The sequence below is a fragment of the Chrysemys picta genome, chromosome 1 (assembly GCF_011386835.1).
Source record: "Chrysemys picta bellii isolate R12L10 chromosome 1, ASM1138683v2, whole genome shotgun sequence".
NCBI lineage: Eukaryota > Metazoa > Chordata > Testudines > Emydidae > Chrysemys > Chrysemys picta.
In genome coordinates, this window is record NC_088791.1 from 85,839,295 (window position 1) to 85,856,361 (window position 17,067).

General features: G+C 44.4%; 1 long non-coding RNA gene across 3 annotated transcripts in view; it reads left to right on the forward strand.

The window, feature by feature from the left end:
- LOC135974149 (uncharacterized) overlaps positions 1 to 16,340 on the forward strand; it is a 36,428-nt gene extending 20,088 nt beyond the window's left edge. The window contains exons 2-6 of one of the 3 annotated variants that reach the window (XR_010591358.1): positions 353 to 454; positions 1,395 to 1,536; positions 1,664 to 1,934; positions 6,977 to 7,076; positions 11,115 to 16,340. This is a non-coding gene — a long non-coding RNA (uncharacterized LOC135974149). Of the gene's footprint in view, positions 1 to 352; positions 455 to 1,394; positions 1,537 to 1,663; positions 1,935 to 4,406; positions 4,882 to 6,976; positions 7,077 to 11,114 lie in introns of those variants that run through there. The other 2 variants (XR_010591359.1, XR_010591357.1) reach the window with 2 other exon arrangements.
- The last annotated feature ends 727 nt before the right edge of the window (positions 16,341 to 17,067 follow it).

Genomic DNA, 17,067 nt, shown 5'->3' on the forward strand with positions numbered 1-17,067 from the left:
CCAGGAGGTACTGGCTGGGGGGGGGCTGTGTGGCGCAGCATGGACCCACCCCCATGGGGAAAGGGCACGCTGGCAGCACAGGTCTGGGCGTGCCAGTGTGCATCTGGCGACTGCCGGTTTGTAAACAGTGCCGTCACACTGGGTGGAGCGGGGCTGCCCCCTCCGTACCATGCCCCATTGCTCCTGGCCAGCCTCTCACTCCAAGGATCGACCTCCCCACACCATGTTCCATTGCCCCTATAGGGGCCCACAAATATATTTGGAGCCAGGGCCACAAAAAGTTAATCCAGCCCTGCCTCTGTTTCTTGTGGTTTTAAAAGAAGCTTTTGTTTGGCCTTTGTTTTTTCCACAGACTTGTCGAACAGTGGGGCAAACCTGGTTTTCTTGGCTGGAATGTACCAGCCGAATGTAATGCATCGGATCTGAAAAACAGTGCAGAGCAGCTTCCAATATGGTAGGAATTGGATGTATACGTGAAACTCTCTCCAAACCCTTTTTTCCCCCACCTTTAAAATATTATTTAACTAAGTCATGAAGGGGCAGCAGAGCAGTACTGGCTTCTTAGAGAATCCCACTGCCATCCTCCGTGCCAATGATGAGGGCCAATGTGTGGGACATTGATAAGAAGTGGCATGGACCTCTGCCAGGAAAGGCTGTACACCGCAGTATATGCACTGCGTGGATAGGTAACTGGCTATCCCCCGTGGCTGTTTGGGGGAATCTATGTACCATTTATGAATTCTGGTTTGAGATTATGAACTCTCTGTATGTATCTTTATCAAGCTGCAAGCTCCAGTTAGTTGTAAGGCTAGTTGCCTTCTCTGTTGTCTTTTTACCTCCATGTTGGACTGAAATTCCAACAGGCGGTGATAGAGAGGAATGGAGCCTGCAAGTCTGTCTTGGAAAGAGACAGTAATTGAGGGGCTATTAGCTAGTGAATAGACCTGGCCTAGACAAAACAATAGGATGGCTGGGGGGAAATCTCCAGCAGCAGATCAAAGGAACCAGGTGTTGGTGGTGGAACATATAAACTTGAGGGACTCTTAGAGCAGGAAAAGGAAGTTTGGGCAGGAGAGAGAAAAAGATAGGTATGCTTTCATAGCAGGGGTATCCTCTTAGGCCTTGTCTACATTGCCACTTTACAGCGCTGCAACTTTCTCGTTCAGGGGTGTGAAAAAAACACCCCTGAGCATTGCACATTTCAGTGCTGTAAAGTGCCAGTGTAGACAGTGCACCAGCACTGGGAGCTACTCCCTCATGGGGGTGTTTTTTTACAGCACTGGGAGATCTCTCTCCCAGCACTGGTGCCGTGACTACACAGCCGCATTAAAGCGCTTTAACATTGCTAGTGAAGACATATCCTTAACTTACTTCTTCCTCGGCTGACCCCACAGATAACAAACCTAGAGGAGGCAGACAGATTCCATGATTCTGAAAAGAGGACATGTGCAGGCGGGGGGAATCCTGGACTCCTCAGAGGACTCTGTTCTAAGCCCAAAGAGTGGTGAGGAAACTGAGGGAGGGAAATGCATACAGGTGTGTTTATTATTTTGTCTAGATTAGTGTATTTCTTGTACTATCTCTAAGTAAAACGTAATGGTATCTAGAAACCTTTACAAACCCTATACGTCTGTTTGCTTTTCACTATCACATGTCCTTGAAGAATTAAACAGTAACCCAGAGTGCCCACACAGTTGGGGTTCTGGGACAGAGTGTGCTTCAGATACTGGGAAGACTGAAGGGTGACCACTGATCCTGGGGGCCTAGGGCAGCTGGGCTGCATGGTTCCATTTCCGTGAAGGAGTGACAGACAGACAGTGTGTGCCCAGGAGACATGTCAGCGAGGCCAAGGGAAGAAACAATACTGCAGTCTACTAAGACCCAGGGAAGCTTAGAGAACACAGGTCCAGTGGACTGGGACTCAACATAGCCTGGTGAGTAGCCAGCAGAGGGAGTATTACTATGTCTGTGTGGGTGAACCCCCTAACTGTCAAGCCACACCCCTTAGAAGGACTGTCAGAGAAGCAAGGCCATCATCCTAAAAGTCTCCTCAGTGCTCTGCTGCTGTAGAGGTGCATGGTTACATTTAAGATAGCTGAGGTCCCATATACCCTCTTCCTGTGCTCCCCCAACCCATTTGCATGCACATTATACAGGGTAAAATGTGCCCTGAGATGCTCATTGTCACCAGTTTACAACCTCACGCTTTAGAGCTCTTACAATCCTTCTTGCCACGATGAATCAAAAGACTGTCTTGGAGCTAATCAATGTCGTCCCTCAACCAGCCAGAGAGAGGGCTTGTGAGACTGACCCATTTTCTAGGGGCTGAGTGACCTACTTTATCAGTGCCAGCCAAGAACCAGAACACATAAGCCATCACATAAACCTGCCAACAAAAACTCCTTTATGGTAAGAATCTGTAATACCTATGTCTTATAGAATCTTAAGCTAACACACTTTTAAGGTTGTAAGAAAACCATGTGTTTTAAATCAACTAAATACGTAGCTAAGCATTTAAGAGTATGCTTTTTCCCCTTTTAAATACTTAGTTTGATACACGTGTACACGCATACAAATATAAACTGAAAAGCAAACTTCCTGCCGAAACAAATGTTCACACTGAAGTTACAAACTGTTGAAGGAGAGGGTTTAGTCATGGAAATGCTGACACCCATAAACTATACAAATGTTATCACTATGCTACTGCTAGAACTGTATAAGCTCATTTTCTCAAAAGGGACTAGACAACGTAAATAATTTTCTGTACCACAACCTATTTTTTCTTCCTCGTTTTATGTTACTACATTTTATATGGTTTTTGTGACACATCATCCTTAATGATGGGGGGGGGGGAATGGAAGCTGCAAATTTGAAATGGGTTGTTCAAATATGAATTCAGCCCTGTGAATTTAGTTTTACATAGTAATAAAGCACATTAAGTCTTGTGCAATTCCCAGACAAAAAAAAAAAGGTGTTAAACTGAAGTAAAGCTTGAGAGAACTTATCAGTAACAAGGGTAAAATATTTTACCAGAACATTCTAGTTCTCAAAAATAAGCATCAGAAACCCAGGGAATTCAGAGTTAAGTCCAAACTTCAATCCCAAACACTCGACAGTGTGAAAAAGCAGTGGGGACATCTCAATAATTTTAACTCTGCCCAGTACCGAGACCAGACTCCATTTTTCCCTTCTTTGTCCCTTTCTTACCTGCTATGTAAAAAATGCTATCTTTGGATTAGAACATTTTCTAAGGGCTTTAAGAAGTTCAGTCATAGGCTGAGGAGTGGATTTGAAGACTGCACCACTACCGGGGATGGGGGAGAGTTGTATTTTTCACAGAAGGATGAATACTGCAGCGTCTGCATCCTGTGTACTCTGAAGGTATAACATGGAGACAAGGTTGCTACCAGTAGGAGGATGAGACTAGTAGTATGGAGGTGCAGGAGAGGTTCTTTCTTTCCCCCCTAAATATGTGTGTGAGGGGGAGGGAAATTCATCCCTGAATCTTCTCAGCTCTAAGAAATATTTTTAGGAGATAATGCCCTCAGTGGGACTTTGTTTCCTCAGGAATAGGGGTTTAGGGAAGCTGAATCGGCTCAGGTAGAAGGGGAAGGATAGTGGTGCTTTCTCTCCTGTGGCCATGGCTGACACAGTCAGTGGAACTGAGGATATGTGTGAGAGGAGTATATTGGGAATGAAGATGCAGCTGGTGTATGCCGGCCCTAGCATGATAGGCAGGAGTCAGGAGAAGATAACAGGAGCAGATATTGAGTAAAGATCTCTGGCTTCTGGGAACAGGGTGCGTAGAACAAAGTAATTTATTCAGTAGGTTTAGCCTCTTATTTTTCATGGAATCTCCTCACACACAACATGATTTTCTGAAATTTCTTATTTGAAATTATCCTATGATATTGTGAGTATTAAGCTTTTTTACTCTGTGGATTGATGGCATATAGTCTCAGTAATTGTTCAACATTTCCTGTTTGAGCTATGTTGGTTAGTGGTGATTTATCTAATAAATCACGATTGATATTGTTTCTCTTCCCTGAAAAGAGGAGCGTGTGAGTGCTTCTAGCACAAATACTGACATGTACACATTTTTTAAAAAATGTTTTCTGCAAATATTTAAACAGGCCACTTTGGAATTAATTTTCTGCAAACATTCATGCCAGTAAAACGTGATTGTTAAAGGTCCCCAATAGACCAACACAAGAGGTATGTGTCTGTTACAGCTGTCCCCCTGTTGGATTCCTTTTTCCCCTTCCTTTCTGTTTGTGCTGAGTGGCCGCCCCCCCCCCCGGCCATGGAACTGATCAAAGTCGCGGCCTGGCCCTGCTCATGGAAATGGTTTGTGCAGACTGACTGGAGCCATTGCTCTGCTCAGGGAGGTGGGGGCTTTTTCACTCCTTTGTCTAGCTTCTTTGTTCGGACCCGGCTCAGTGTAGGGTGCTCTGCCCAGGTATGCAAGACCTAAAGTGGCCACATAGCTGAGCATATGAGTCATACCTGTGGCTCAGAACATGCCCAGGCATGCCTATGCTTACCTGCAACCTTTCCCTGCCTTCTCTCCTCCCCTGTATCAAGAGGAGCCAATCAAAGTTACTGGCGGGAAACTGCCTGAATTTGCCCTTAAAACCAGACATTTTCTGATCAGACCCCCAGAGAAGGTCCTTGCTTTGCCACCTGGTCTGATTAGCTAGGGGTCTTTGGGGGGCCCTCTCCCCGCTCTCGTTTGTTTTTGAGCGTACCCCTGTTTTTAAACTCCCCTCCCACAAACAACAAATTTATGCCTGGAGATCTCCTGATTATTGTAAGCGAATCGAGTCCTCTCTGCGTCCTCTGATGCTGCAACTGCTGTTCCTGCTGCTGCTTTGGGGATTGGTAAGGAAAAACCTCTTGCACACTCCCCTTGTTCTAGCTGCTGGCTTTCTCGGGCAGACCCAAGCTAACTCCTTGGTCTGTATCTGTAATCTGCTTCTAGCTCCGCAGTGCCTTTGCTGCTAGAAATAAGCCTGCTTGCAGCCACCACTAGTTAAACACCCCTCCCCCCCCGAAGCTGTATCCTGGGCACACACCACTCTGCCCTCTGGAACTACTCCTAGTATAAGGTGCACCCATTAGGTTAGATTTAGTCTAGATAAATTGTAATTTCATTTTGCATAGTTGTGGTTGTTAGGTTTAGAAAATTGCTTGCATTGTACTCTGTAAGTTAGGCTTAAAGAATTGTTGAATTGTGTTTTGTTACTTGCTAATTTGTGTAGTCTTGGTTAAGTTAAACCATAGATAAGATTTTGCTGTGTTCTGTATAATTGTCTCTCTGCTGTTTAAACTTGCGGCCTGTCTGCTCTCTGTGTCTCTCTCTCTTAATCCCTTCCCCCACGTGCTCACCCTGCTCCTACTGCTGCCAAACGTCAATTGTATTACTGAAGTCTAGCATAAAACCCCATTGGTTACCCCTTTTCTCTCTAACACCCCTCACATTTTACATTTACACCACTGTGACACATTTTTACCTAGAGTTGTTGGTTATTTAACACATTTTACCCATAACTGTCAGTTGGTTATATGCTGCTGTGACACACCCTTTACATAGAAACTATTAGCTACCTGTTACATTTATACTTCAGTGTTAATTGGTCACCCACTGTATTGTACCCCACTATTGAAACCCCCTATCCTATTTACTAAAAGAAACCCCTCCCCAATTGTCTACCTTAACAAACCCCATATCCCTCACTATTAAACTTTCCCTGTTTTTGCATTTTCTTAATAAAGTTTATTTTACACCCCACCAGTGCAGTAGTTGTCCCCCAAGATCCCCTACCTGCTGGCAGGGTCAGTATGAACTTGGCTGGAGCAAATTCACCTCCAGTTCTGACAAATATGCCTTTTCCTGTCTCAAAATTGATCCCATGCTCTTGACCTCTTTGTGGTCTTTCAAATAAGTTTTATTTGAAAGCCATTTTTGAGAAAAGACAAACAAGTGTCAGTGGAATTTTCAAAACATAATACAGGTTTTCGGGGAAAAAATAATTAGCTTGTCCAAATATCTGAAAGTTGAGCAAAAATTCTCCGGTTGCCACCCACTGCACAGATGACATTTGAAATAGAAAAGACCCTTTTTTGAGAATTTCAGAGGTGAGAGTCAAAGCTGGGCTTATAATGGAAAGCAAGCCTCAACCTTAACAATGCAGAGACAGTAGCCTCTCCATAATATGACTGTCAGTTCAATTTTTGTCAGTGCAACAAACATAGAATTCAAATAAGTGCTAGCCTAGTATTTGGATGGCAGTTTTAATCTGATGAGCACCCACAGTTATAGTCTTATTAAACTGTTGAAACTGATATTGAAATTCCATGTAAAACACTGCCATCCAGTGGCTACATTGATAGGCTGTCAAATACATTGGTTGAAAAGAAAAGCTATAGGGATTGTGGCATTTTTTTCTTATGCTGTCTTATCACATTGATCTCTGGAATAGAATAGCAATTATAAAAGGAAAATGACCATACTGAGGTTTTTGTGTTCTTTCTAATTTTATGCTTTTGAAATATCAGTTTTTGGTAGTAATTTACTATAATAATAATAATAATTAATAAATAATGCTTAGCTCTTATACAGCACTTTTTATTCATAGATCACAGTGCTTCATAAAGCATGGGGGAAAAAATCCCTGTTACCTACTTTTCCGTAACTTTGAGATTTGTTGCACATGTCCATTCCACTGTAGGTATGTGTGCACCTTGTGCACAATTGTCAAATAACTTTTTCCCTCTGCGATACTCCTCAGGGCAGCTCAAGCACCCTGTGCCATCACACACAACTTTCTGGATAGACTCTGATAGAGAGGGGAGGGAGGGCAGGTCATGGACTGGACATGTGCAACACATCTGGAAGAACAACAGTTGCAGAAAGGTAGGTAACTCGTTTTTTTTTTCTTTCTTCAAGTGATTGTACATGTCCATTCCACTATAGGTGACTCACAAGCAAATTAATGTGGAGGTGGACTCGGAGTCTACATGAACAGCAATTCTAGAACAAACTGTCCAAAACTGACATTGTTCCTGGACTGATGGTAAATTGCATAATGAGTAGCAAATATGTGAACTGATGACCAGGTCGCCGTTTTGCAAATGTCTCAAATAGGTACTTGCTCCAGGGAATTTGCTGAACTGCTTGCATGCTAGTCAAATGAGCCAATAATCTAGGAGGTGGCATGACTCTAGCTAACTGGTAGCACAAACAAATGCAAGAGGAAATCCAGGAAGAAATCCTCTGCGTGGAAACCAGTTTACCCTTTACATAATAAATAACTACATTGATACAGTCCAAATAGAGAGCTTAAACTCTCCTCACATCCAGCAGAAAGCTTCTCCTTATCTCTGCATGTGAGGGTCTGGGAAGAATGTTGGCAAATAAATAGCCTGATTAACATGGCAATTGAAAACCACCTTTGTCAGGAATTTTGGGTGAGGGCGGAGGTAAACTTTATCCTTATGGAAAACTGTGTAAGGAGGTTCTGAGACCAAGGCTCTCAATTTACCCACTCTCCTTGCTGAGGTAATTGCAACCAGAAATGCTACTTTCATAGAGAGATAGAATAGGGAGCAAGTCATGAGAGGTTCAAAAGGTGGCCCCATTAATGTTATTAACAACAGGCTGAGTTCCCAAAAGGGAAACAGATTCTTACACCTGTGGGAATAACCTGTCTAACCCTTCTAGAAATCTTATAGTTATGGGTTTGGAAAAAAGCAAACTATTACCCACTGGAGAGTGCAAAGCTGAAATAGCTACTAAATGTACTTTAATAGAACTAATGGTCACTCTGATGTTTTAGGTGCAACAGATAATTCAAAACATGGTTAATGGATGCCTGAATTGGAGAGACATGCTTCTGTTGAGACCAGATAGAACATGGCCATGAAGCATGCCTAGTTAAAGGCTTTCTGCTATTCAGAAGCACTTCCTTGAATGCCTTTCAAGTAAGCCATTTCCACTGGTGTTATCCATGAAGCATCCATGCTGTCAAGTAGAGGGCCTGTAGGTTGTGGTGGAGCAGACAGTCAGGGTCCTGAGAAATCATGTCTGGATCCAACAAGAGAGGCAGAGGAGGTTTCACTAACAATGCTAGTGGGGTTGAGAACCCATGTTGCTGAGGCCATGACAGTGCTATTAGTAATATAAGACAAGCATGGTTCTGCTTGACCTTGAACAAAACACTGGGTAGGAATGGTATAGTAAGGAGTTCATCCATGATATCAGGAAAGTGTCCATCAAAGAACCTGGGCTATAACCTCTGCCCCCTGAGCAGAACTGATGGCACTTTCTGTGGGCCTTTGTGGCAAATAGATCCACTTGGGGAGTCCCCCACAGCTGGAAAATGGCCATGTCCAGATGTAGTGATCTGCTAACATGTTTAGTCTCCTGGGAGGTAAGCAACTTTGAGGTAAATGGAGTTTGTTATGCAGCACTCCCAAAGTAGAATTGCCTCCTGGCACAGCTGGAATGAACACACCCCTCCCTCTCTCTTTACATACCGCATCGTTGCTGTGTTGTCTGTTAACACTAGCAGATTTTCCCCACAATATGCGGACAGAAGTCCGAACAGGCTACATAGATAGCACGGAGGTCCCTGACATTTATATAAGTCCTCAGATCCTGTGAGGACCACAACCTGTGAGTTTGTAGGGTTCCCATGTGTTCTCCCCAACCCAGGGACAAGGTGTCTGTGGCCAGTGTAAGTGTTGGTTGCAGAGAAATGAAGGGAACTCCCAGACATTCTGAAAGTCTAGCCACCAGTCCAGAGAGGACAAAATTAACTCTGGAACGCAAATTACTCTGTCTAGACAATACAACAGGGGACATAGATAAACATTAGCCATCCCTGAAGCCTTCTGAGGTGTAGGCCCGTGTGTTGTGCTATGTAGGTACATGCTGCCATGTGCCCCAAGAGCCTGAGGGAAGTGTGCACTGTGGTAATGGGATATGCTTTTAGTTCTGTCCGATACCATACCTCAACTTGGAACCTTGACTGAGGCAGAAACACTTTGGCTTTCATGGCATCCATGAGTGCTCCAGTAAACTCTGTCCTTTGCACAGTTTTTAGAAATGATTTGTTGAGATTGAGTAACAGCCCCAGTCCATTGAAGGTGGCCTGGATGATGACTGTCATCCTGGACAGTACTTGAGACTTGGACTGGCCTCTTACCAGCCAGTCATCCAGGAGGGATTCCCAGTCTACTCAGATACACAGCTACCACTGCCATGCACTTTGTGAAAATGCACCAGGCTGTGGATAGGTCAAATGGAAGTACTGTGAGTTGGTAGTGGGTTCCATTCACTACAAACCTGAGAAACTTGCAGTGGCTTAGACAGATCTCTGTATGGAAGTAAATGTCCTGTTAGTTGAGGGCAGCATACCAATCCCCTTGTTCCAGGAAAGGAATAATGGAAGCTAGGGTAACCATGCAGAACTTTATTTCTTCAGGTACTTGTTTAACTTTCTTAGATCTAAAATAGGTCTGAGACCATCTTTTGTTTTGGGAATAAGGAGAAAATGGGAATAAAAGCCCTTCCCCTGAGAAACAGATAAATGTTTTCTATGGCCTCTGCTAGAAGGAGAGATTGGACTGCCTGCTGAAGAAGGGTCTTGTGAGAGTGGTCCCTGAAGAGGGACCGGGAAAGGGACTGGGAAGGGGCATAGAAAAAGATGAGGGGAATATCCTAGACCCACTGTGCTTAGGACCCACTGATGCAATGTGATGTGACTACAACCATGAAGGTAGTGGGATGGATGATTGGCAAAGGTACATATAGGAACAGATGGGTTTGTAGGTACTGGTATGTTGCCCTTGACAAACCCGCCAAAATTAGACTGGGCCACTGGTTGAGGGGAACCTACTGCCACAGAAGAGGCAAGGGGAGGTGGTCACCTCCTATAATTCCTGCCCCTTTTTATCAGCAGGTCTTGGGGCCCAGGTATACAGCACTGATATCCGTGAGCCTCCCGGGGCTGGAACTGTTTCCTATTTGTCTCCAGTATCTAGATTCCAAGAAAGGTTACCATAGTTCAGGATCCCAAAAAGAGGACACTGGAGGGGGTAGGAGCGAAGCTGGAAGGGGGTATAGTTGGGGTGCTGGAGGGGATGCCTGGGAGGTACAAGAGGAGGGAGTGAGTGGAAGGGTGTACAGTTGAAGAAGCAGACTGGAAGACTGCAGCCATGAACGTCTCCTCATACATATGGCAGATGCCATGGATCGAGCTGCTGAGCCTAATACACACACATAATTTTAATTCATGTATCTGCTGTTTTCTACTCTCAAAGGGCATCCTCAGTCACTGTAACTTCAGAACCTGAGTCTGTAATGGCATTTTTGTATTTTGAAAGTACCTTGCTTGCCCTTTGAGAACATTTAAAATGTGCTTTCATGTCGGGTTGTCAAGTGCTATGCTTTACTAGACAGACAAGGTGGGTGAGGTAATATCTTTTATTGGACCAACTTCTGTTGCTGAGAGAGACAAGCTTTCGAGCCACACAGAGCTCTTTCTTCTTCAGGTCTCAGAAAAGCACTCAAGCGTCACAGCTAAATACAAGATATAAAGACGGCTTATTTACAGGTGTGGCCAAACTTACTGGCCCTCCAAGCTGCATACGACATTCTTCAAAAGTTCGAGAGCTGGGGCACACCTGGCAGGAGCTGGGGCTCGGGGCTTCAGCCCTGAGCCCCGGTAGGTACACGCCACAGAGCTGAAGCCCCGAGACCCACCTCCCTGCTGAACAGAAGCCTCTATCCCACCACCCCACTGCAAGGCAGATGGCCTGAGCTCGCCCCCTGTCAGTCTGGTAGGTGGAGAATGGGGAGGACCTGGGGGGCTTTTGAGCCACTCTTGAACAGTAAAAGAGCCGCATATGGCTCATGAGCCACAGTTTGGACAGCCCTGGCTTATTACAACAATTTGTACCCTACTAACTCCCTTTTTGTTCTATGACAGCAAAGGTATTAATGGGCCACTCTACCTGGAATTGTCCCTTAGAATATGTGCGAACTACTTATGTAAACAATCGGTTTCATTATGCATTTAGCTGCATATGTGCATGCGTGTGTTTGGCAGGTATTTGGACCCCAGGAGACTGGAAATATCATCAAAGAACAAAAAGAGACTACTACTACACCCCACCCAGGAAAGGAAGAATGAAGGTGGTGTGATGGGGTTCGGTCACAGAGATCCCCTTGGGACTGTCACCTGATGTGCTGAAATTACCTCTGAGCCCATTTTCCCTGCCAGCTTGGGACTCCAGACATGATAGCCTGCTGCAACATAGACCCAGGGTCTGATCCACGCCCCCAAAGCTGCAGACTTAACTGAAAACGGCTCAGCAGGTTACCTGCCTCCAGCACCTGGACACCCTGCTCCCAATGGGAGCAAATAAATAAACCCACATAAATCCATTTTACTCTGTAGAAAGCTTATAAAGGGTAAATTCTTAAATTGGCCACCCTCTATAACACTGATAGAGATATGCACAGCTGTTTGCTCTCACAGGCATTAATCACTTACTCTGGGTTTATTAATAAACAAATGTGATTTTATTAAGTCTAAAAAGTAGGATTTAAGTGGTTTCAAGTAATAACAGAGAGAACAAAGTAAGTCACCAAGCAAAATAAAGCAAAAAGATGCAAGTCTAAGCCTAGTCCATTAAGAAACTGATTACAGGTAATATCTCACCCTCCATGATGTTCCAATAAGCTTCTCTCACAGACTAGACTCCTTCCTAGTCTGGGCCCAATCCTTTCCTCTGGTACAGTCCTTGTTAGTTCTAGCAGGTATCTCAGGAGGTAAGCAGGGGTTTTCTCATGACTGGCAGCCCACTTTGTCCTGCTCTACCCCTTTTTATAGCTTTGGCACAAGGCAGGAATCTTTTTTTCTGTGCTTGTCCCCACCCCTGCCTCATCAATGGAAAAGTACAAGGATTAAGATGGATTCCAGTATCAGGTGACATGATCACATGTCCTGTGAGACCCCAGCCTCCATTCTTCCTGGGCTGGCCCACACGTACACAGGAAGGTTTGCAAGTAAACAGAGCCATTTACAGTTCATTGATTCTGAAGCACCCATAATGGCTTCCACTTAATATGTTTACATTAGTAATACAAGTTTATATCCTATTCTCCTAACTTCAGACACAGAAATAATACATGCAAACAAATAGGATGAATACATGCAGTAGATTATAAACTGTGTAATGATACCTTACAAGAGATCTTTTGCATAAAGCATATTCCAGTTACATCATATTCACATTCATAAGCATATTTTCATAAAGCATATGGCGTGCCATGTCACAGGTGGGTCCTCCAGGCCTGCCTAGAGAGGCCTCACAGAAGCAGCCAATCAGACCCTAGCAGGCTCAGCTAAAAGGAGGCTGGAACCAGAGAGACAAGGAAGCGTGCATGGCCATCCCTAGGCATACACAGCTGAGTAGGGAACCTGAAAATTTGGGGCAGCATTCCCCTCGCTGGCCGCGGCTGGAATCCTATCATCGCTGGTCCCTCCCCTGCGCTGGGCTGGTAGGCTTCTCCCTGACCTCAACCCCGCTCCCTCCCTCCCACCTCAGCTGGCCAGCTGAGGTCTCCTGCCTCTGGCTGTGCCGCCCCAGCTCCGGGGAGCCCAAAGAGGCACAGCCCTGGCCCATCGCCACCCAGAGTGGAGTCCCTCCCTGGATCCTGTCTGCCTGCGCTGCTCGGTCTCCAGCGGGGGCCAGGCTAGGACTAGGATAGGAGGAGTGAAACTTCCATGTGAGTCAGTGGTGGGAGGGAAGAAGGCAGGGGGACTTAAAGTGACAGTGTGCTCACTGTCTCTCACACTTCCCTAACACACACACAGTCTCTCTCACACACAGACTGGCTCTCTCATCCACATGCACACACACGTGCGCACGCACACTTGTATTATTGTTGTTATTACTACTTGATACTACTTGTCAAAATGTTCATGGTGAGCCAGGAGTGGCTAGGGGTTGCAGGAGGGCTGTGGGATCTGGCAAGATGCAGCCTCCATGTGACAGCACGAACCCTATCCTGAGTCACTGCCGCAGCATCTGCTGCATACAAAGCTCAGTGTGTGTCAGCAATGGGAGGGGGGAGTCCTGGGGGTCCACAGGTGGGGGGGTGGCTGTGCCACCTCAACACACTGGGGTCAGCAGCACCAGCTGGGGACTGGCTTCAGTGGAGCATAGGAGCACCAGTTTAATAATACTGTGTAGGGCCCCATAAATCCTTAGGCCCGCCCTGGAAGCATGCTTCATTCTGGCCAAAGGCATAACCAGAGTTTGTTTCTGGCTGCATTTGCTTAAGTTGAGGTGTCAGGGAGAGCAAGGTCATAAGAACCTGAGGTAAGGGTGAAGCTGAAAGGGGCTAAGTAGGAAGAGGCTCATGAAGAATCAGCAATTAACTGAAATTGAGCAGTGAATAGCTGCTGTTTGTAGTGTCCCTGAGGTGGGCCTGGGTTCCTCTACCAGCCACAGTGGGATAATATAATTGGGAGTATTGTCCTTTGTGCTTTGTTTTTGTCTTTGATAAGAATTAGTTGGATGTGTTATTAGGTTGTGTACCTGCACCTGAGCCAAGTAAAGGAGAGTGCCTTTTACAAATGCAAACTTTATATTTTTAAAAACACTTTTTCATACCATCTTAGATGGTAAATATCTTTACAAAAAACAGCATTATCTTTCCATCCAGCCTTAGAATGTATTCTGATTGGAAGTCAAAATTATGGCTGTATTTTATATTGACCTGCTGGTATAGGCCTTTATATGCTGCTCCTCATACTGGTATTTATATTAAGCTGTCCTGTGGGCAAGTGGAGCTAGAAAGTCACTACCTGAGATTGTGAAAGATCCTGCAACTGACATTCTCTCTACAATACCATTGTATTTTAACACAGAGGAAGTCAGAGTACAACCAGCCATTCCCCCCCAATTGCTGTATCTGATCCTCATGTCCTCCTCTGTTTTTGTCTGCCCAATATCACAGGGATGAAGAACCCAAACTCTAAAAGTAATTTTGTTTTCCTTTTTTAAAGAAAAAATATTCACTGACTGCTTGTCTCCTTCTCTGCTGGTGTGAACAGGTGAAACTCCATTAATGACAACCGAACTGTGCTCTTTTGTACCAGTAGAAGTTTTAGCCGACTCTGTCAAAGAGCATGCAATGATTTAGCCAAGCTTTGATATGCATTCTTAGCACATATACCATCACTGCTCGTAGTTAGAATGTGTATTAACAATTATATGGATTTTGTTTTATGGATCAATCATTGTTAGAAATTATTACTCTGCATTAAACAGAAGCCACTTTCAAAAATGTCATTATCACAACGGTTAGATCTATCTAAAGATAAATACCAAAGTGGGCCAGTTACATTATGGGTTGCAAACTTTCATTTTAAAAATCAATATTTTTAGATAGAGAAGCACCAAAAATATATTAAACTAGTGGCGTCTCTCGAAACAATTTCAGCAGGATTAGACGACACACCATTAAAATCACCAGTCGTCATAAGATCCTTGTCTACAGTACGCTCCCAATACCACTGCCAATAGGGGAGTTACACCTGTGTTAGCAATAGGGGGAAACTTCTCCATAAAACCCTAGTATAGATACAGATAGACTAAGGCCTTGTCTACACTTCAAACTTTGACAGCTATAACTATGTCAATTGAGGATTGTTTTTTTGCTGGTATAGTTATACTGGTAATTGCCGTAGGGTGGATGCAATTATGCCAGTATAAAGGTGATTTACATCAGCATAGTTTTTTCCATTCCTATAGAGGAATACCATCTTTATCCCTATATAACTGCATCCACACTTTGGGGTGGGTTGGGGAACTACTATATAAGGTTAATTCTCTTGTTTGCATAAAAAATATTAAGATAGGTAAATAGTGGCAGGGATCTGCCACTCTGCAGAAATCTAAGTCCTGTCTAGTTTTGATTTATAGAACAAACACCCTACAAAGTACACAATCTATGAGCACAATGCCTGTTCATGAGTTACATTTCAGTCCTCTTACATCCACCACTAGACTCAGGCCATTTCTACACTACCACTTATGTCTGCAAAATGTATTTCATTTGATTAATTAAGTCGATGGGAGAGCTCTCTCCTCTCAGCTTAAAATGGCTTCACTAGATCAGTAGTTCTCAACCAGAGGTACATCTACCCCTGGGGTACTCAGAAGTTTTCCAGGGGGTACATCAACTCATCTAGATATTTGCCTAATTTTACAATAGAATACATAAAAAGCACTAGCGAAGTCAGTATAAACTAAAATTTCATATAGACAATAACTTGTTTATACTGCTCCATATACTGTACACGGAAATGTAAGTACAATATTTATATTTCAATTGATTTATTTTATAATTACATGGTAAAAATGAGAACGTCAGCAATTTTCCAGTAATAGTGTGGCTGGGACACTTTTGTATTTTTGTGTCTGATTTTGTAAGCAAGTAGTTTTTAAGAGAGGTGAAACTTGCGGGGGGGGGGGGGGGGACTTGAAACAAATCAGACTCCTGAAAGGGGCACAGTAGTCAGGAAAGGTTGAGAGCCCCGGCGCTACAGAGCTTACAGCAGAGCAGAAAAAAAATTGTGGATGCTCAGTACCCACCGGCAGCCCCCCAAATCAGCTCCTCCCCCTCCCTCTTAGCGCTTTCCACCCGCTGCAGATCAGCTGTTCAGCAGCATGCAGGAGGCGCTGTGGGGAGGGAGAGGAGGAGGGTAAGGCATGCTCGGGGGAGGGGTGGAACAGGGTGAAGTGGGAGTGCGGAGAGGTGGGGCTGAGCACCCCCTAGCAACTCATAAAGGTGGTGCCTATGTCTGTACTGTAGCCATAGCCTGCGTCTCCAAGAGATAAAGAAAGCTTTTCATGCCCTTAGTATAGTGGTCATGAACCCGTCGATCGCAATCGACTGGTCAATCCTGGAGACTCTCTCAGTCGATCGAGATCTCCGGCCACGGCGACAAAGGGGGGTTGTGACCCTGCCCGGGAGTTTGGACTGAGTGGGCAGATGGTTTGCTGAATATTGTTTGTGTCATGGGGAAGGCAGAACATACAAACTCAGAACAGAGAGAGAGAGAGACAGCAGCAGAAAGCATTAAAACCAAAGAATAACCTGTGAGTACAGTGTGACCCTGGAAAAAGCTAGAGAGATAGCTTTTGGGTTTGCTCACTAAAGAGGCTTCAGGCTGTAAGCTAAGAATCTGCTCTTTTTGTTCTTGGTTCCTCCTGCATTTGGAAAAGCAGGACTTTGTATGTTCCTTGTAAATAAACAAAACTGCATCAAAGAAAATCCCAGACTCCATCAATTTCTACTTCCAACTGGAACATCCCCAGGGCCCTGAACTTGGACTAACCACTTGGATCTAAAATGGGGTATAATGCGTTACCAGCATCATCACTTCTTTTCTTCTGAAGAAAGTGAATGATTGGGGCAGGGTGGGGGGGGGGGTTGTTTTGTTTTCTTTGCTTCACTAGTCACTTTGGTTTAGTCTCCTAATCCTGTTCAGAGACCACCTGTTGGTTGCTCTTGTTTTATGTCTCAAGATACAATATACAATAACTTAATCAGAAAAGACAATCCGAGATAACTGCTCTAGAAGCCAAACATGGGCAGTCTGAAAACAAAATAGTATATTACGCATATGTGAGACGGAAGGAAACGGTGGAGTTTAAACTTCTTTGATTGTGCAGGAAAATAAATAAGGTCTGTTGGAATGAACAGCTGCTCATCCAGAAGAGTGGAGTTGAAACAAGGCCAAGAGTCTTACTGCTAAGAGTCACATCACCTCCAGAATAATCAAATTTTAACTTTTAAAATGAATTGGACCACAGCATAAGAAGCAAAGATAGAGAACAACATAGTGGCAATTTCAAGGTGATTGTAGTAGAGAAATGAACATCCCAGTGGAGAATGGATATAGTGGGGGAAGAGATCTGGAATGGGAAACGAAACCGAATGCAAAGACCAAAAAAACTTGCCTGTGTGTCTATATACCTAAG